The sequence below is a fragment of the Lithobates pipiens genome, unplaced genomic scaffold (assembly GCF_037356315.1).
Source record: "Lithobates pipiens isolate NorthernLeopardFrog02 unplaced genomic scaffold, aLitPip1_a1.2 Scaffold_27, whole genome shotgun sequence".
Taxonomy (NCBI): domain Eukaryota; kingdom Metazoa; phylum Chordata; class Amphibia; order Anura; family Ranidae; genus Lithobates; species Lithobates pipiens.
This window is the reverse complement of record NW_027507788.1, coordinates 111596083-111617467: the sequence shown is the minus strand read 5'-3', so window position 1 is coordinate 111617467 and position 21385 is coordinate 111596083. Positions and strand designations below refer to the sequence as shown.

Here is a 21385-nt window from a genome sequence, read left to right as displayed (position 1 = left end):
AAAAAGAATATATATATATATATATATATATATATATATTATCTCACAAAAGTGAGTACACCCCTCATATTTTTGTAAATATTTTATTATATCTTTTCATGTGACAACACTGAGGAAATTACACTTTGATACAATGTAAAGTGGGTTTTACTTCCTCTTTATTCCCCTGCAAAGTAAAAGCATACTAGCCCATTATGTTGCAATTACCTGCAAACAAAGCTAGCAATGTCCCCGAGGTACCTGCTAGTGGTCATGTCCATCTTCTCCCCTCTTCCTTCCGGGGCCGTGGACTCTGGCTCTGTGACTGGCCGTGAGTGAGTCACGTGACGTCACTCCCCCGTGATTGTGCCCTTTTTTTAATGCTCATGTTCTGATTCCGTCGCGACAAGCGTGGAGCATATGGTAAATATCTCCTAAACAGTGCAGGTTAAGAGATATTTCCAGTACCTACAGGTAAGCTTTATTATAGGCTTACCTGTAGGTAAAAGTGATGTGTAAGGGTTTACAATCATTTTAAGTTCCACTTTAAAGTCATAGTTTGCCTTTATGAAAAAACAGTCAATGCAGATAAGGAACATCTGTAGATAAAAAACTGTGTAGTCTTGACCAAAAGTGTAGTTCATTTACATACCTCCTGAAGCCTGAGTTAAAACTTCCCAGAAAGGGCATCATCCTGCCCTGTCTTGTTGCTAGGACATTGCTAAGAGACTCCCTGCTGTTAACTGTTCAACTCAATAATCACAGTAGCAAGCTCTTTCTCTGACTCAAACCCCCTCACATACACTCTCTCTTTCCCCTAAGGCAGTAATTCTGAGCTCAGAGCTTGAGAGCTCATTCCTCACTCCCATTAAGAGATGGGTATCTCTAAGCTGGGTGTCTCTTAGCAACATCCTAGTTACAAGGTGGGGTGGGATGATGCCATCCTTGGGAGTTTTTCTGTCAGGCTTCATAAAGTAAATAAATGGCCTACACCTATAACAAGGGCATTATTTATCTTTGGTCCAAGCTGCATAGTTTGTGTTTATCTACAGACATGTAGGCAGGTGCATGTCCTGCCACCTCATATATGGCATTGGGGGCAGAGCCTGCTGGAGTCCCTGCAGGGATATCAATGGGAGAGCACACATGGCTGGCATTTTTTAAATTTTTATTTATTTTTCATATTTTTATTTTTATCTTTATTTTTTTATTTCACTGTTTTACTTCACATGGGACAGCTCATTTTGCTGCTGCAAGCTACTGATCCTACACAGGTACCTTTCACACCAAACACTCCAATGTGCCTGGTTATGTTTCCAACATTCACACTTCTTCACATTTTCTTTCTAGGGATTGCTTTTTTGACATCCCTTTTCACATATCTGCAGTCTTGTAATACTCTTCCCTGGTCTCATTATATGCCTTGCCATCACCACAGGTTGGTTTATACATGCATTCCATTATATAGTCCTAGGTGCGGAGTCCACTGGAGCCCTTGTGGGGTTATCAATGGGAGAGTACACATAACTGGGATTTTTATTTCATTCTTTCGCCTCACATGGGACAGCTCATTCTGTTGCTGCAAGCCATTGATCCTACACAGGTAGACATCTTTATCCTCCACATTGAGTACTTCTCTATGCTTGTTCATGTTTTCTATGTTTCTTATATTCAAATTTTTTCACATTTCTCTTGTTCCTTTTAGGGATTGCCTTTACTGACATCCCTTTTCACATATCTGCAGTATTGCACACATTTTTCCTTGGCCTTATCCATCTTACCATCTCAACAGGTGGGTTTATACATGCATTCGTGCATTCTATCATATACTCTGTTACTATTATGCTAATTTAGCAATGTTTGATTATATACATCTTACATTTCATTTTAGCTGACACGTGAACGGATTATTTAGGATCTCCAAGGTCACTCCTTTCTACCCATACCACCTTCCCATTGTTCCTTGGTCAGGGTTTCTTGGTTGACACTGCTTCCTCGGCTCCCTTCCCAAGCATATATTGCTACCATCCTCGGTGAACATAGCCACAGACACCTAGGCCTTGCCGATTGGTGAGTATGGGGTCTTTTTTTTTCTGTGATGCCCCTCTTAACATTTATCCATCATTTATTCATGTGTTACATTACTTTTTGATTATTCATCTCCACATATATCTCACATGCATCCACCCATGAAGAGCAAGCCACATCTTGTGAAACACATCGGGTGTTATAGATGTCATGTATACTTATGTATTTTAAATGCAATGCAATCTTTAACTATGTGCAATATTGTAACGGCTTTGCCTTTTGTATTTTACTTTTTTTTGTGTGACTATTTCTATAATAAATACTTTACTGTATTTACATTTATCAATTTTATCAGCCAATTGTACATAGCTCATTCAAAGTCCCAAGGGCAGCATCCATGTTTCTAATGTAGGCAGTTGCAGTCTATTTTCTCCAGTGCAGGTGATGCTCAACCCAGCGACATTGTAGTTGGAGTTGAAGTCAAAAGACACTTCTTTACTCTATGGTTTCCTGGGTCACTGGGTCACAATGGATGTTGCCGCCCCATGTGAATCTAGCAGCCATATTGGGTCGGTCAGAGCCTACGTAAGGCCCTGGCTCCCAGGCTTGGCAGGCATTTTGTGTGTGGGTAGTGTAGGGATAGGTCACCCGTCTGACAGACAGTGATTAGCAGCAGGGAGTGGTTCCAGACAAGCAGGGAAAGGATAGGGACATGTCATCCTTCCTAGAAACCTCCCTATTTGGGTATGGACTGGCCAGGTTGCATTCTTGCCCACAAGACAGACGTTGTCGACACATCTGAGGCCTGCTCCACTACGAACTGCTGTTCCTGATCAGGTGCCCTTCTGCTGGGTATGTTGAAAATTATTGGATTCTACATTAATACAAGTACTGTTCTCTGCATCTGGACGGTGTATTTACTGCTGCTGCACCACATTGCACATTCCACAGACACTCCTTACCGGCATAAGCAATCTTTTGGTAAAGGTGAACTATGACTTTAAGTATTGGTCTTGGTGACTGTTGCCTCTGGTACAGAAAATTATGAGAAATCCAAAAGTTTTAGGTTTACACAGGTACAGGAAGTGAGGGAAAATCTTTCAGCATGAAAATCTGTCTGACTGGCAGCAAATGTAAAGAAAGTATATCCTGATGCCATGAATATATCCCTCTGCCACTTGGAAAGCCTGCTTTAGTGCATTTTGTGATGGTTTGGGGGTTTTCACTCAATAGTAGTGCATGTCGTTGAGTTCAGTCCACCAATAATTGCTTTTTAAGGGCTTGCTGGCCCACTTTTGTTAATAAAATAGAAAAGTGTATTCAGAGAATCAGTTTCCCGTGCAGGGATTTCCACCATGAACATGAACTCAAACAACTTCAACCTTGTGTCTCTCTCTAGCAGTTCCCCTGCTCAAGCCTGTTGCCTTGGTCCTCCAGACCATCAGACACAGCCCCTCTGCTCCTGTACACACTCTGCACATCAGCTATCTTCCAGTTCCTAGCTGCTCTGCCACTATCTGTTCCTGCCCTATGCAGACATACATTCTTTGGCTGACCCGTGCAGCCTCTCTCACTCCTGGGGAAGGATTGGTGGCCTCCTGACCCCTGCACAGAGTTCTCCTGTCTCATAGATGGAGCGAGTCCTGAACTATTTTCAGGTCCTAAAATATAAGCACTGTGAACATCTTCCCACTTAGCCTGCTGGTTACTGGCAAAGCACGAACACCGGGTTGGAGACCCCTTCATATCAAAGCACTTGAGTCTCTGAAATCAAACCCCTGATTCAAGAATTCCAAAACTAGGAGAAAAATTAAAAATGACCTTTCTCTGTTAAGGATTGACATTCTGGAGCCCCACACTCCTACGTGAAAACCCTGTGTCACTTTCTCCCACACCTTCACAGTGGCCTCCCAGTGACATTGTTCCATATGTTTCACTTGGATTCTAGAAAGCTCACTTGTACATATACTGTGCTTATTCTTCTCCCAGGGGCCTCACTACATCTTCCTCCGTGACTACAGGCTGGATCACTAGAGTGCTCTGTGCCGTAAGGTTGGTCCCAGTATGTGGGGAAGCAGATGCTAGGGGAGAAGCCTAAGCACAAAGCTCTTTCCCTACCAGAGATATCACCCTTGCCATGTCACCCGCTTTATGACTGGCTGGCTGTTTATGCACATGACACTAGTACGGTAGTCCTTATAAATGGCAATACAGCCTTATCCAGGTAGCTTCTCTGCTCGTTAGACCTCTGTACTGTATCTTCACTAACTCATCTCTGTTCCTTGTTTTTCAGATACACCATGCATGAACCTTTAGTGACTTCAGGCAATTTAAGTAATTTTAAAAGGTGACAAACAAACAGATCTTCAATACACATTCCTGTACAAAGTTCTCTTAGTGCCCCCTTGCCCCTTTATGCCCCATGAGGTGGTCATACCTTAAACAGGTGGGAAAGTCCATTTAGCAGAAAAGTTCATATCCCTTCAAACCCTGAGTGGGCTCCCACAGGGTATGGTAAATTGGCAAAGTGGCATTTATATCCTTAGCAGCACTCTCCCCTTCCCCTTGCAGAGGGCAAAGAACTTTAACCTATATACAGTTTCCCTTTTATATGCTTTTCCAGCAGAGGGTGATACTTTTCAGAAAAACCTGAACAGCATTGTTAACCCTTACCACTCAGGCAGTATCACTTCAGCTGGGCAACATTAACTAACTGGACTAGTTAGTTAATGTTGCCCAGCTGAAGTGATACTGCCTGAGTGGTAAGGGTTAACAAGCAGAAAATGCACTTAAAATGGTTATTAACCCAAATATGTAAATCATTGGCAGGCCCTCTATTATAGCTAGGCATACCACACTGTAGAAGTCTTTTGCTAAAATGAGGCATGTAAAAACCTTTTTAGAGCGATCTTTAAGCCAGTCACGTGATTCACGGCCACTGTACAACTCCAATACATGACTACTGCAGAAGGGGCCGAGATCTCCCTCTGACATCAGCCAGGGAGGTCACATGGCCACTGAGCCACTGAGCCTCTCCCGCAGTAGCCCTGGAGACTGCCCGAGAGTCACGTGCCTGGCCTGAAGATTGCTCTAAAACAGTATTTACATGCCTTCTTTTAATAAAAGACCTATACAATGTGTTATGCCTAGCTATAATAGAGGGGCTGGCAGTGACCATTTCTAAAATTTTAATACTAAAAATAGCAGCAAGGGGCGGAGACAGAGACACAGGCACAGAGCTGGCAGGCAGGGAGGAGGGGGTGAGGGGGAAAGAGGAGAGCAGAGAGGAGAGCTGTGGATGAAGGAGGGACGTACGCTGAACACGGTGGTGGCCCTGATTATCGTGGTCAGTACAGAGAGGGGGACACAGGTAGTGGCAGGATCAGCCAGGTTTTTTTTACAGTTTAGAAAGGGGCAGGTTACACAGCACAAGCACTATGCTATTTAATGTGCTATGTGGGAACAGGACAACAGGATCTCTATTTCTTTTTTTTTTGGGTTAACAAATACTTTAACCCAGACAGATAATGAACACTGGCAACAAAACACCCTATTAAGCACCTGCTTACACTAGGGTTTTCACCTCAATCCTTTAAACCTGAACACATAATCATTACACAGGTTCTGAGGCAAATTTAATGCAGATGAGGCCCCAAGTGAGTTCAGTTACCAACTTAATTAGCCACATGACCTGTGTAAATCATACGTGTTTGGTTTTAAAGGGATGAGGTGGCAATCCTAGCTTTTTGCGAATTTCATACTGATCAGAGAGGCCGTTGATGTTTTCATGGAGGCTTATCTTTTTGCTGCCTAAATGTAGGGCTGTTAATAGATGTTATTTCTGTACTGTTGGCAGAGGGTAAAACTGTCATTTAGTAAATTCTTCAGTTTTCTTGAATGTATTCCTGACAGCACATTTGTTACCTGACAGTCTGTGGGTGTCTACTGTCAGTCCTAAGCTCAGGTAAAGGCAAGTCAACCTTATGACCTGACACTCAGCCTGACATCTCGGCTTTGACTGGGAAAGTACATGTAAAAAGTAAACACTGCGCTCTTATAACGGCTTTGGAATGGCGACTAAAGTATAACTAAAGGCAAAACTTTTTTGTAGAATCGGATAGAAATGGTAAGAGGTTAAAATCACTGTCAGAATTTTTTTATCATCTATCTCTGTTTGGAAGATTTACTCTCTCTGATTGGGCCGATCACTAATTTGAAAGGGAATAAAAGTGAAGGTAAATCCAACATTTTGAAATGCCAGTAGAGCACAAATAGAGTGGACATTTTCCAATGGGGACATTTGTTTATTTTATTTTTTTTCATTTTTATTTTATTTATTACAGGTACTTATATAATGCTTTCAATTTACACAGCGCTTAACATATACACTAGACATGTGCACTTCTGAAAAATTAGTTTTCTTTAGTTTTCTTTTCATTCTTTTTTTTTTTTGTTTTTAGTTTATCAGATCATTTGTCATGATGAGCATTTTGTTAGTTCGATAATTCGTAACTTCGGATGCTTTCAAATTTGTTATGTTCCATTCGTATAGATGCTGTTATTGTTATTTTGATAATTTGTAACTTCGGCATTCATATTCGTTATGTTCCATTCAATTAGATGCGGCATTCGTTATTTCAGATAATACATAACTTTGGATAATATCGTATTCGTTGCGTTCACTAACAGTTATGCCCTGTACACACGGTTGGAAATTCCAACGTAGAATGTCCGATCGGATTATATTGTCGGAAAATTCAACCGTGTGTGGGCTCTATCGGACTTTTTCCATCTAAATTTGAGAGCAGGATCTAAAATTTTCCTACAAAAAAATCCGATCAAACTTTTTCCGATCGTTTGTAGAGAATTCCAACAAAGTGCCACGCATGCTCAGATCAAATTACGAGACCAAAGCTATTGGCTACTAGCCTCTACGTAGTCCCGTCATATGCAACAACTGTCCCCACGATCCGAACGATCGGATTTTCCGACAACTTTGTCCGACCGTGTGTATGCAACACCAATTTCGGACAAAATCCAACGGATTTTGTGGTTGGAATGTCCGACCATGTGTACAAGGCATTAGCCAGATTTGAAAGTAAATTCCAATACCTATAATTTAATAGATTATAACTATTATTATAGTTGTTTTTATTATTATTATTATTATTATTATTATTATTATTATTATTATTAATAAATAATAAAAAAAAACTATAATAATGGTTAAAAATGTAATTATAATAGAAAATCTAAAAAACTAAATCATCCAAAAGTTTTTCGTTCTTTCGAATTTTCTGATTTTCGTTCTTATTTTCAGATTTTCATACATTCTGACTTTTGCTTTTTCGGATTTTCATTCTTTTGAATTTTGGTTCCTTTAGAAAATTTGTTTTAGAAAAAATTTGTCAAATAGTCTTTCGTTCATTCGGTTGCTTTCGAATGAATGAATATGCTGAATTTTGACAAAAAACTCATTTGAAATGAAACGATATGCACATGTCTAATATATATTATACATTCACATCAGTCCCTGCCCTCAAGGAGCTTATAATCTAAAGTTCTGAAGAGACAACTGTCTAATGCCGCGTACACACGATCAGACTATCCGGCGGACTTAATCTGGCGGACAAACCGCTGGACTGTCCGCCGGACTGTCCGAACGAGCAGACCTGCCCACACACTGGACTTTTCCACCGGATTGTTTGATCATGTGTACGCGGCATAAGGCCTCATACACACTGGTTTATTGTAAACACTGTTTCTCCTGATTGGAGAAAATCAGCATTAAAATTCAACTAATGCCGCGTACACACGTAGCCGACTATCCGGCGGACTTAGTCCGTCGTACTTCCCGCCGGACTGTCCGTCAGACTTTCCGAACAAGCTACTTGCCCACACACGGCACTTTTTCAGCGGACTAATACACTAATTCACCTGTAAAATAAAGTACAAAAAAACACAACACACAAGGGTTAAAATAGTTTATTGCACAGCTCCGGGGGTCTTCTGTCTTTAGGGGTCTTCTCGCCGGACTCCTCCGCTATCTTCTTCTAGCTTTTTTACTAGCAGAGGAGCTCGGCTTTCTTCCTTGCCGCCGCCCTCTTCTTCCGACTTCGGGGGTCTTGTCCCCCTCTTCGGTTCTTCTGCCGGGCCACCGCGCCTTCTTCTAGCTCTTTTACAGGCGGTGGCCCGGTCTTCTGTCACTGATGTCGTCGTCGCCTTCTGTTCTTCTCTTCAGATGTTGCCTCGTCGCTCCCTCCGCTCACAATGACGGGGGCCGGGCACGCGGCAACTTATATAGGGACATCACTGGATGATGTCCCCGCCCAGTATGATGTCACAGTCCCAGAGGATGCTGGGACTCTGACATCATACTGGGCGGGGACATCATCCAGGGATGTCCCTAAATAAGTCGCCGCGTGCCCGGTCCCCATCATTGTGAGCGGAGGGAGCGACGAGGCAGCATCTGAAGAGAAGAAGAGAAGAAAAGAAGAACAGAAGGCGGCGATGACAGCAGTGACAGAAGACCGGGCCACCGCCTGTAAAAGAGCTAGAAGAAGGCGTGGTGGCCTGGCAGAAGAACCGAAGAGGGGGACAAGACCCCCAAAGTCGGAAGAAGAGGGCGGCGGCGAGGAAGAAAGCCGGGCTCCTCCGCTAGTAAAAGAGCTAGAACAAGATAGCGGAGGAGTCCGGCGAGAAGACCCCCGAAGACGGAAGACCCCCGGAGCTGTGCAATAAACTATTTTAACCCTTGTGTGTTGTGTTTTTTTGTACTTTATTTTACAGGTGAATGGGTAGGGGTACATTGTACCCCATACTCATTCACATAGGGTGGGGGGCCGGTATCCGGGGGCCCCCTTATTAAAGGGGGCTCCTGGATTCCGATAAGCCCCCCGCCCGCAGACCCCGACAACCAACGGCCAGGGTTGTCGGGAAGAGGCCCTTGTCCTCATCAACATGGGGACAAGGTGCTTTGGGGTGGGGGGGCGGCGTGGCCCCCCCTTCCCCAAGGCACCCCCATGTTGAGGGCACGCGGCCTGGTACGGCTCAGGGGGGACGCTCGTTCGTCCTCCCCTTTCTTGGCCGGCCGGGTAGCGTGCTCGGACAAGGGTCTAATGTGGACCTGGGGGGGAACCCCACGCTGATTTTTTTCGGCATTGGGGTTCCCCTTTAAGTCCATACCAGGTGGTGGGGCCAGTGACGCGTCCTTCGCAGGCCCCGCCTACCTGGAGACGTGCTTAAAATGAGCGGACTTTTCTCCGGGCGGGAAAAGTCCGTTCATTTCAAAAGTACGGCTGGCATACGCACAGCCAGATTGTCCGCCGAAATGCGAGTCTGGCGGGAAGATTGGAGTCCAAAACTACTTTCTAAGTGAGTTTGCCGGACTTTTCCACCCGATTGTTTGATCGTGTGTACGCGGCATAAGTGTTATTTTAAATGCCTTTAGGTGTGTTTAGATGCTCTTAGGTGCATTTGGATGTTTATTTATTTCATTGGCCAGAATTTTAATCTATTTTGCCCATTGAAAGGAATAAATTCTCAAGCTTAGCCGTATTTAGATATGTTTAGCCATGTTTAGCCACGTTTGGTGATTTTTGTGTCCAAAAGCTCCTCTCCTGAATGCAGTTCTTCTGCTTTCAGGAGAGGAGCTTTCACTGCCTGTGAACACTGTTGCTCCTAAATGCCTTTAAAACCCTATCTGTGCATGGTACTATGGGGTTGATTTACTAAACTTAAAGAATGCAAAATCCAAACCAATCAGCTTAAATTTTTTTTGTTAAAGCTTAATCAAACAACCTGACGTTAGAAGCTGATTGGCTACCGTGCACAACTGCACCCAATTTTGTGCACTCCCGTTTTAGTAAATCAACCCCATAGGCTTTTATTGAGGTGTGGTCAGGGTCTTAAGCAAAAAAATGCCCAAATCCCCGGTTTAGGAGCAGTAGTGTGCAGAAAACTAAGATGGGGTTTTCCTCATATTAAAAAGCTATCCTCTCACTTCCTGTTGGGTCAAGAGGACATGAAGTAAAGGGAAATCTTCCTAATAAGACACAGATGGCAAAAAAATGAGCTATGGTTGTAACCTTTCCCTACTCTATCCAAAATAAAAAATAAAAATTTGGCTTTAGATATATTTTAAGGTTGTAACAAATTCAGAGAATGCTTCTCCTCAAGTTTATAAAGCTGGCCATACATGATTCATTATTTCTTGTTTAATCAGCAGGTTAAAAAAATGAATGGGGGAATCCTCCCCAGTCCCCACTGAGCTATTGTATTCTGACAGCGGGGAGCCTTCTCCACCATCAGAATATACTGATCAGTGTTGCTAACTATAGCCAGTAGCATTAATCATTGAGGAAAAACCCGACAGGCTGGATGTACACAAGTTGATGAATATATCGACTTTGGTACAACTAGCCTGCCCATACATGAATTGAAATTTGGCCAATCCCTGCTGAACCGTCCAAAATTCAATCCATGTATGGCGGGTTTACTGACAAAAGTAATGTTTGCCATAAACAAGCAGATTTTTGGCTGCTCTTACTGAGCCTGCAGAATTAGAAAGGACTTCAATGTATGTTTTTGAGCAATGCAAATTTGTAGCTTCCGTTTGAAGGTCTGGTTACATCATTTGTATAAACAGTGTTCGGCTAAGTTGCTGCAATAATATTCTTTTTGCTCATACTTAAGCCTCGTATACACAATCAGATTTTCCGATGGGAAGTGTGTGATGACAGGCTGTTGGGGGAAAATCCGACCTTTTGTATACTCCATCAGACAATTGTTGTTGGATTTTCCGTGGACAAATGTTGTATGTCAGGCTTGAAAATTTTCAGCGTGTGTACACAAGTCTGTCAAACAAAGTCCGAAGTACAAACACGCATGCTTGGAAGCAAGGATGAGCCGTAAGCGGTCGGTCTTGTAAACTAGCATTCATAATGGAGAATTAACATTCGTGACGTGGCAAATTATGAAATCTCGAAATGCAGCGCACATTCTCTTCTTCTTTAAGGACCACCACCTGTACATATACGTCGGCACAATGGCACGGACAGGCACATGCACGTACCTGTATGTGCCTGCCTTCCAGTGGGTGGCGGGTCCGACCAGACCCCCTCCCACTGGCGGCGACGGCCCATTTCGCTTCAGGAAAGATCCGTGATGAGGGGGCGGCCATTGATTTCTGGCTACCCGCTCGCGATCGCTCCTGGCGAATGAGAAGTTTCCCCTGCCTGTGAAGGGAGGAGGAAGTGATGTCACTCTCCTAATGGCAGTCTTTTTGACCGTAACGGCGAGGAGAGAAGACATCATAGTAAGTGCACCAACAGTACACTGACACGTAGGCACACATAGGCACACAAATCACCCCAGTCACCCCCGATCACCCCCTAGATCACCCCCAGCCCCTCCCCCCCCCCAGTCACAGTGTCACTTATTGCAGTGGTCATTTATTTACTGATCACTGAATTTAGTGTCATTTGTGACTGTAAAAAGTGTCAGTGCAGTTAGCTTTAGGCCCCTTTAGGTCCAGGGTAGCCCCCTACCCCCCAATAAAGGTTTAACCCCTTGATTGCCCCCCAGGTAACCCTTTCACCCCCTTTTGCCAGTGTCACTAAGCAATCATTTTTCTGATTGCTGCATTAGTGTCACTGGTGCCGCTAGGTAGCCAGTTATTTTTTTAGGTTCACCGCCAGGTTTTTATAGCGTTAGGTACCCCCATATACAATCTAATAAAGGTTTTAACTCCCTGATTGTCCCTAGAGTTAACCCTTTCACCAGTGATCACTGTATAAGTGTCACTGGTGACGCTGGTTAGCCTGTTCGTTATTTAGGTTCCCCGTCAGGTTTTTATATAGCATCAGGTACCACCATATATTACCTAATAAAGGTTTTAACCCCCTGATTGCCCCTAGAGTTAACCCTTTCACCGGTGATCACCGTATAGGTGTTACTGGTGACGCTGGTTAGCCAGTTAGTTATTTCGTTATTTAGGTTCCCCGTCAGGTTTTTATATAGCGTCAGGAACCCCCATATATTACCTAATAAAGCTTTTAACCCCCTGATTGCCCCTAGTTAACCCTTTCACCAGTGATCACCGTATAAATGTTACAGGTGATGCTGGTTAATTAGTTTGCTTTTTATAGCATCAGGGCACCCGCCATTTATTACCCAATAAAGGTTTAACCCCCTGATCGCCCGGTGGGTGATATCAATTAGGTTTTAGGGTCAGATAGGGTCTGCATTGCCCTCAGGTTAGTGCCAGTACCGCTAACACCCACGCGCAAAGCATACACCTCCCTTAGTGGTATAGTATCTGAACAGATCAATATCTGATCTGATCAGATCTATACTAGCGTCCCCAGCAGTTTAGGGTTCCAAAAAACGCATTGCTAGCGGGATCAGCCCAGATACCTGCTAGCACCTGCATTTTTCCCCTCCGCCCAGCCCAGCCCACCCAAGTGCAGTATCGATCGATCGATCATTGTCACTTATAAAACAATAAACACATAACATAACTTTTGGTAGCGTTTTATATAGTTGCTGACAGCCTAGGTGCTTTTTTTACCTTTGAATCTCACTAGTTGTACCAGTAAATTTAGAGCCCAAAATGGAAAATCGAAGGTACACTAGTGAAGAGGCCACTCATCTGTCATATTCAGGCTCAGAATACGATCCTGTAGAGGACAGCGGCTCCATGACAGATAGCTCTGACGACGAAGGTCCCTGCTAAGGTCAGGCGTACCCGATCCCGATCTTCTGATGTTGTTGAGGTGCAAGAACTGCAGGTCCCTCGTATGGAGCAGAGAGACAGTAGTAGCGCAGCTATTCTTTCTGGTGAACTGGCAAGCACCAGCGGCCTAGTACACCCTGGATGTACCTCCAGCACTGCAGTAACACATGGTGACATGGCGAGTCCCATAAGTGCAGTGCAAGGTGCCAAGCACAAGTAGCGTCTCGCTGCCACTAAGAAGAAGACAAAGGCAGGCCCGTCGTTCTCATAGTGTCCTTCCTGCAAATTTTTATTTGCTGTTTTTCACTGAAGATCTCTATAGATCTATTGTGGACCAAATGAATTTATATGCTGGTCAACACATCGCCGCTAATCCCCAGTTGCCATCCCTTTCCAGAGATTGGAAACCAATTACGATTTCCGAATTTAAGACCTTTCTGGGCCTTTCCCTCAACATGGGCATACATAAATTCATGACATTGCAGATGTATTGGTCCAAGCACCCAATTGACCATATGCCCGTGTTCTCTGCCTCCATGTCCAGGAAATTATACAAGCAGATCTTGCGGTTCTTGCACTTCAACGACAATGAACTTTGTCATCCTCGTGGAGACCCTGAATACGATTGGCTTTACAAAATTCGGCCCCTCATAAACCACTTCAACCAACATTTTGCAGCCTTGTTTATTACCAATCAAGTTGTCTGTGTTGATGAGTCCCTGATTAAATTTTCTGGCCGCTTGTCTTTCAAACAGTACCTTCCCAGCAAGCGTGCCAGATACGGGGTCAAGCTCTATAAGTTCTCTGACAGGGCAACAGGCTATGTATGGAGCTTTATGGTTTATGAGGGAAAAGATAGTTACGTAGAGCCGGAGAACTGCCCAGATTACATAGGGAGCGCTGGCAAGATAGTGTGGAACTTGGTGTCACCCTTATTCGGAAAGGGGTACCACTTGTACGTGGGCAATTGTTACACGAGCGTGCCACTGTTTAATCATTTGTTGGAGCAGCAGATTGGAGTATGTGGCACCGTGCGACCTAATCGCTGGTCTTTACCGAGCAGCTTGTAGATTCTCGTCTTAGGCTGGGGGAGAGAGCCTGCTTGTGATGTTGATGTTTTCATTGTTACCTTCCTTCATACAGACATTCCAAATTACTACGGCGACTGGTGTTGTGGAGAAACCCCTCTGTGTCCACGATTATAAACAAAATATGGGAGCAGTGGACCTCAACAACCAGTTGTTGGCGCCGTATCTAGTTGCCCGAAAGGCCAGACACTGGTACAAAAAGTGTCTGTTTAGTTATTTCAATTGGCTTTGGTGAATGCTCATGTGCTTTACAGTGCTTCAGGCGGGAATTTATCCTTTCTTATATTCCAGAAAGAGATTGTCACAGACCTTCTGTATCCAGACGGTTCTGCACCTCACCATTCCCAACCAAATGCAGTAAGCCGGCTGCATGAGAGGCATTTTCCGCATGTCCTCGAGAGTACCCCTACCCAACGAGCCCCCCAAAGAAGATGTTGTGTCTGTACCAAGCGCGGATATAGGCGTGACACCCGTTATTATTGTCCACTCTGTCCTGACAATCTTGGTCTTTGCATTGGTGAATGTTTTGAACGCTACCACACACTAGTGAAGTTTTAGCGTAGGGTACAGCATTTCACAGACTAGGACACACTTACACAGGGTCTCCCAAGATGGCATTGCATTTTGAGAGACCCGAACCGTTACAGTTGTTACAATTACAGTTACAAAAAAAAGTGTAAAAAAAAAAAAAACTCTCTCTCTCTCTATTCTCTCTCTATTGTTGCTCTTTTTTACTGTATTCTATTCTGCAATGTTTTATTATGTTTTATCATGCTTGCTTTTTAGGTATGTCTTTTTTTATACTTTACTATTTACTGTGTTTTATTGAAACCATTTTTTTTTGTTTCAGGTGCGCCATTCAGCTGCAGCGCGGATTTATTTATCTTGATAGCAACAGCGTTTGATCCCACGATACATCAAGCTGTGACTCCAGTGCTGTAGGAGGTGATTTATATATATATAATATTTATTTTAGGCACAGATTGCGTTAAAAAATGCTTTATTTTTTACTATGTTTTTTTTTTGGTATTTGCTTTGCAGGTATGGTATGGTAAGGTCTTACTGTTATACTGTAATGTTACTTTGTTTTAATGGTAACCATAATTTGCTTAGCAGGTATGCCATTCAGTTGCAGCCTGGATTTATTTACCTTGACAGCAACAGCGTTTGCTCCCACAATACATAAAGCCGTGACTCCAGTGCTGTAGGAGGTGATTTTACCACCACAGTTAAAAAAAAAAAAGAGCATATATGCCGAAGCATGGGGGCAGCAGGGGTGGAGGAGCGATTTGCTCCTAATGCCGCATACATACAGTCGAAATTCCGACGGAAGCTTGCCCGTGGAAAAGTCTGACCTTGGGTACATGGCATAACTTTTGCGGGAGGATGCCCCCATGCTTTGGCATATATAAATGGTGCATGTATGCCCATCATTAGAAGTTGGTGGATGAAGGGAGGTATTCTAATGGTAGGCATACCCACCGATCAATCTCTTTTTTTCATTCAGCCAACAGGCTGCATGAAAAAAAAGATTGCAATATATGTCCAACAAGGACCAGCAACATACTGGTATGTTGCTGGACTTTGAATGGTTATACCAGAATGATGCCTACGGGTTTAGGTATCATCTTGGTATCATTCTTTTCAGCCAGTGATCGGCTTTCATGTAAAAGAAATCCTAGCGGCTAATTAGCCTCTAGACTGCTTTTACAAGCAGTGGGAGGGAATGTCCCCCCTCCCAGATATAAACAGCGCCATTGGGAAATTGGGAAAGCATTTTATCACACCGAACGGTGTGGTCAGATGCTTTGAGGGCAGAGGAAAGATCTAGGGCAGTGATGGTGAACCTTGGCACCCCAGATGTTTTGGAACTACATTTCCCATGATGCTCAACTACACTGCAGAGTGCCAGTGCATCATGGGAAATGTAGTTCCAAAACATCTGGGGTGCCAAGGTTCGCCATCACTGATCTAAGGTCAAATAGACCCCAAAAGACTACCTGTCACTACCTGTTGCTATCATAGGGGATATTTACATTCCCTAAGATAACAATAAAAATGATTAAAAAAAATAAAAAATGTAAGGAACAGTTTAAAAAGAAAATAAAAAAGCAAAATAAATAATAATAAAAAAAGCACTCCTGTCCCCCCTGCTCTTGCGCAAAGGCAAACGCAATCGTCGGTCTGGTGTCATATGTAAACAGCAATTGCACCATGCATGTGAGGTATCAACACGAAGGTCAAATCGAGCGCAGTAAGTTTAGCGGTAGACCTCCTCTGTAAATCTAATGTGGTAACCTGTAAAGGCTTTTAAAGGCTTTTAAAAATGTATGTAGTCTGTCGCCACTGTGCATCTGTACGCAATTTTAAAGCATGCCGTGTTTGGTATCCATGTACTCGGCCTAAGATCATCTTTTTTTATTTAATCAAAAATGTGGGCAATATAGTGTGTTTTAGTGCATTAAAATTAAAAAAGTGTATTTTTTTCCCAAAAAATGTGTTTGAGAAATCGCTGCGCAAATACTGTGAGGGAAAAAAAAATGCAACACTCACCATTTTAATCTGTAGGGCCTTTGCTTCAGAAAATGTATATATATAATGTTTGGGGGTTCAACGTAATTTTCTTGCAAAAAAAAAATGTTTTCATGTAAACAAAAAGTGTCAGAAAGGGCTTTGCATTCAAGTGGTTAGAAGAGTGGGTGATGTGTGACATAAGCTTCTAAATGTTGTGCATAAAATGCCAGGACAGTTCAAACACCCCCCCCCCCCCCAAATGACCCCATTTTGGAAAGTAGACACCCCAAGCTATTTGCTGAGAGGCATGTCGAGTCCATGGAATATTTTATATTTTGACACAAGTTGCAGGAAAACATTTTTTTATTTTTTTTGCACAAAGTTGTTACTAAATGATATATTGCTCAAACATGCCATGGGCATATGTGAAATTACACCCCAAAATCCATTCTGTTGCTTCTCCTGAGTATGGGTATACCACATGTGTGAGACTTTTTGGGAGCCTAGCTGAGTACGGGACCCCGAAAACCAAGCACCGCCTTCAGGCTTTCTAAGGGTGAAAAATGTTATTTCACTCCTCACTACCTATCACTACCTATCACAGTTTTGAAGGCCATAAAATACTAAGATGGCACAAACCCCCCCAAATGACCCCATTTCGGAAAGTAGACACCCCAAGCTATTTGCTGAGAGGCATATTGAGCCCATTGAATATTAATAATAAATAACACATTATCTCCTCTGATTCCGCAACATGGCTGGTTGATGAACAGCCATTCAGAAACATACTCAAAAGCGAAAAATGAAAAGCACGAATCAACACTCACCAAACTTCTACTAACACAAAATTAGCAGAAGGAGCCCAAAGGGTGGTGCGAAAGAGATGAAAAAACATGTAGTATGTCACTACGTTCATGTTTGTTGGCCGACAATTGTGTGCCGTTTGTATGCAAGACAAGTTTGGGACCGCACAAAATTGAACAAGAAAACTGTATAATGTATAGCCAGCTTAAGTTTGTGGATTGTCAGTAAGGCTGGGGGAGGGGGGGGGGGCATAACAATTAAAACATTTTACAAATATATTCAATGTAAAATAAATAAATAAACATATTTAAAAAAATAAAATGTCATGCACATTTACTATAGAGTATGCTTTTTGTTAGGGTTTGGTGACAATGAAGACAGTGATGCAGAAGAAATTAAATCACTAGATCAGCATAAAAGTCAAGTACCTGATATTTTGAGAAGTAGTGGTCAGCAATGACATTTATCTAACCTTATTTACTAAAGAGAAAAAAACAAAGCTAAATTAATATGATAGGCTTGTACGACTTGCCAAGTGCACAAGTTTGCATGCATAGGGAACACATCTCTAAATCTGTTGAGCACTAAGGAATGTGTATGTCAATATTCTACCTCGACAACATGCAAATGTGACTAGCAAAGCAGAAGATCAAAAATACCTGCTGTTTGAGCAAAGAAAACAGTGTATGTATAGTAATTTATCACTGAAAATCTGCATGGTCACAACAGGCATAGCCAAGGTTACTCACTGCACAGCATGCACAATGGCTATTTTACTTGTACAGTTGTTTTTACAGTCACCTTTAAGGGCAGTACAGACTCCTGCTGGTACTGTTTCTACATGAACCGCACATCTGAAATACGGTATATTGACTCTAATTCCCTCTTACATCTATTGAACCACACAACATACATTTTATTAAACAATGATACATTATAAAAACAAAATGTTTTCTTATTATAAAGATATATAGATGTAGCTGGCAGTGAACTACAATTATCTGGCACTGCAGACTTACCCTCTCCCTTCTTTGACCCTCCCAGTGTTCCCTTGTGCTGGGCTTGAAATTACTTGCATCATCTTCCTGAGCCCAGCAGTGTGGTGACTGTAGTCTCCTGAACAAACATCCTGATTCTGCAGAACTAACCCTGGACTACACATCCCAGCATGCCATCTGCTCCAAAGAAATAACGATTTCTGGGAAAGGCTTTAAAAAGGGTCAGCAGACTAGGCCCAAGCCTCTTGCTTCCCGGGGTCCATCAAGTAAGCACCCATGCAATGCTATGTGAGAGGGCTGCGGCCTACCACACAGCGACACGGCGATCCGAGCTCCGACCCAGGCGGGTCCAACGTTGTTTGCTACACAAAGGGACATAACCGCAGCGTTGCTGTAACCCGCTAAATCAGTTGACTCATGGTCCCAGCAGCCGGTCGGGCATCTCATTCATCAGGAGGTTCCTACGCTGTTCTTCAGTTTGATGAGAGGCCATCCACCCATCAATACAATCTTTGCTTTATCCTGTCTCATAGAACAGTGTATACAGACACCTTACACCTGGTATTGGTCTAAGGATTACAACTAGCCAGGCACAGCTTTTTTGCTTTGACCACATACCACCATGCCACATTCAAGATTCTTGTTCTATGAGCTCCAACTTGCCAGTGAAGATCATTGTGAGGCTTTGCATCCTGGACATTTTCATACTATTGCCATTTAAAAGGACACACCCCATGAGATCTAGAATACCCAGTCTTTCATTAGGATGAAAAGTAAAATAGGCCTGGGTTTCCCTTTTTTTGCAGTGATAGTATATACAGCAATTAGTGGTGTTTTTTAGATATTCATTCATTTATTGTCTGTTCCTATGTGCATTTCTATTTTATGTCTGTGATTCCAAGTTGTTCATTTAATTATCTTCTGGGACCTTTCCAACTGAGTTTTGGCTGTTTACCCAGGACTTAGTTGACTAAGACCCTGTTACTTGACTCTCTGTTTGAATGAGTAAAATCAGAGAGAGCTAATCAATGTGCATTGTGTCTGTGTGTTATTTAAAGGTAGATACAACATGTCTGAACCCAGAGTGTCAGAAGGGCTGGAAAGTTCACAGGGTCAAAGTGGCGCAGGTGAACATGCAATTCTAGGCAACCCACAAGGGGGCAGTGCCACATTTATATATATATATATTAGCTGTCTCCCCTATTCCTGCACAGCCAGTCAACATGCATTTTCCACTTGCATCTAGACACAAGAAATCAGTCCCAGGGCTTTTTTTGTTGTTGTTTTTATTAGGGGTAAAAACTTGGATGGGGTAAAGGGATTATGAGATGCCCAACTTGACTGAAACAACAAATGGGGACAACTTCCTTCCTATGTACAGAGAAAAGATCCTGGGTTGTTCTCCTTCCTGGACACAGTCAATCTTTCAGGGTCAGTGGCAAAAGCCCCTTATGGACCATAAGCTCTTAGTCCCCTTTGTAAAATAGCACAAACTGTTGCAAAACCGCATGCAGGAGTATCTCTTCTCTCTTGTACAACTGCTCTCAGCTGTACCGCCTACAGGTACTACCAGCAGGTACTACCAGCCCTCCTGACTGCTCTTAATATCTCCCAGTACAGGGTATAAAAATGTTAAGCACAGCACTGTCTTTTGAAAGCTTGTTACATGTGTATCTTCCCTTGTGATTCCCTGGGTGTGGGGATGTACTTACTCTGTCCTCCTTCTCAAACCAGACACTGACACTGAAAGGATTTTTCCCAGCCAGCCTGAGCCCAGCCTAGAAGCAAAGCCCCCTAGACCTAGGGAACCCTTCCTAAGCCATCAACAGCCTCCTTCGCAATCTTCCACCCAACTCCCCTGCTGGCTAGGCTCTGCCATATTTAAGGGCTGATCCATCCACCATGCCAGGACATTTTGCCTGGGGATTGGTCAGACTCCCCTAAGTATGCAGATCAGGACCTCCTGACCTCCACCCACTAACTTTCAGAAGCTTCTATAAGTAGTATAAGTAGTAGTAGTAGTAGTAGCATGAGTAGAGGAGAGCCTGTAACAGGCAATCCTGACAGGGGACATGCACACAGATAATCAGGGCACTGATCATAAGTGATCATTAGGGATGAGCCGAATACCCCCCTGTTCGGTTCGCACCAGAACCTGCGAACAGACCTAAACTTCGTGTGAACATTAGAACCCTATTAAAGTCTATGGGACTCGAATGTTCACAATCTAATGTGCTCATTTTTAAGGGTAATATGCAAGTTACTGTCCTAAAAAGTGTTTGGGGACCTGGGTCCTGCCCCAGGGGACATGGATCAATGCAAAAAAACGTTTTAAAAACGGCAGTTTTTTCAGGAGCAGTGATTTTAATAATGATTAAAATGAAACAATAAAAGTGTAATATTCCTTTAAATTTCGTAGCTGGGGGGTATCTATAGTATGCCTGTGAAGGGGCGCATGTTTCTGGTGCTTAGAACTGTCCCTGCACAAAGTGTCCCCCCTCTTTTCCTGCGGCCTGCCAGGTTGCGTGCTCGGATAAAGGGTCTGGTATGGATTTTTAGGGGGACCCCCACGTCAATTATTTTTTTTTGATTACTACTTTTTTTTGCATTGATCCATGTCCCCTGGGGTAGGACTCAGGTCCCCAAACACTTTTTAGGACAGTAACTTGCATATTACCCTTTAAAATGAGCACTTTAGATTTCTCCCATAGACTTGTATAGGGTGTTACGGCTTTTCGAATTTGCTGCGAACAGCCCAAATTGTTCACTGTTCGCTGAACAGGCGAACAGGCAATGTTCGAGTAGAACATGAGTTCGACTCGAACTCGAAGCTCATCCCTAGTGATCATCAGTGCAGCCCCATCAGAGACAATCAGCGCCATCAATCAGCAAAAAAAAAAATTTTAGCAAAAAATTAAAAAACCCAAGGGTTAAAATAACCACCAAAAAAAAGATGTATCTGTTTCAAAAATTGGCAGTGCGACAGCACTGAAAGCTGAAAATTGTCCCGAACAGCAAGGGGGTATAAGTGCCCAGTAGTCAAGTGATTAAAATTCTAACACAAGCTCCATAATTTCTTCTCTGTGTATTTTAATTGACCCAATACACTCTTAGCCCCAGTGTTAAAGTAAGCCTGTCCTTATAAAATATAAAAATGTCAACTTACGAGGACATTAGCATAATTAGCCTATTCAATTGAAATAATATAATATAATATTATTATATTTTTGAAAGCATTT

At 43.0% G+C, this 21385-nt stretch overlaps 1 long non-coding RNA gene across 1 annotated transcript; it reads left to right on the top strand.

The window, feature by feature from the left end:
• The first annotated feature begins 2115 nt into the window (after positions 1 to 2115).
• Positions 2116 to 19179, top strand: LOC143934074 (uncharacterized). Its single transcript, XR_013263205.1, has 3 exons — positions 2116 to 2859; positions 14681 to 14775; positions 18193 to 19179. It is a non-coding gene; the product is annotated as an uncharacterized LOC143934074 (long non-coding RNA).
• Positions 19180 to 21385: the final 2206 nt, after the last annotated feature.